The sequence below is a fragment of the Ailuropoda melanoleuca genome, chromosome X (assembly GCF_002007445.2).
Source record: "Ailuropoda melanoleuca isolate Jingjing chromosome X, ASM200744v2, whole genome shotgun sequence".
NCBI classification, from domain to species: Eukaryota; Metazoa; Chordata; class Mammalia; order Carnivora; family Ursidae; genus Ailuropoda; species Ailuropoda melanoleuca.
Genome location: NC_048238.1, coordinates 69270526 through 69271035, shown reverse-complemented (window position 1 = coordinate 69271035; position 510 = coordinate 69270526).

Below are 510 nucleotides of genomic sequence, written 5' to 3'. Positions count from 1 at the left end.
CTATAGTGTCATTGCCAAATATATTCTCCCATTCCATGGGCTGCCTCTTAGTTTTTTTTTTACTGTTTGCTTGGCTGTGCAGCTTTTGACCTTGATGAAGTTCCACAAGTTCATGTTATCCTTTGCTTCTCTTGCCTTTGGAGATATGTCATGAAAAATGTTGCTTTGACCAATGTCGTAGAGGTTGCTGCCTATGTTCTCCTCTAGGATTTTGATGGATTCCCGATTCACATCAAGGTCATTCATCCATTTGGAGTTTATTTTGTGTATGGTGTGAGAGAGTGGTCAAGTTTCATTCTTTTGCATGTGGCTGTCAAAATTTCCCAGCACCTGTTATACGCAACTAATGAAGAATCAAACTTTACATAGGAATCTGGGGATGTACTGTATGGTGACTAACATAATATAATAAAAAATCATTAAAAAAATTTCTTCCCAGCTTGAGGTTAAGATGGCGGAGGAGTAGGGGACCCCTTTTTCAGCCGGTCCCCTGAGTTGAGCTGGATAGGT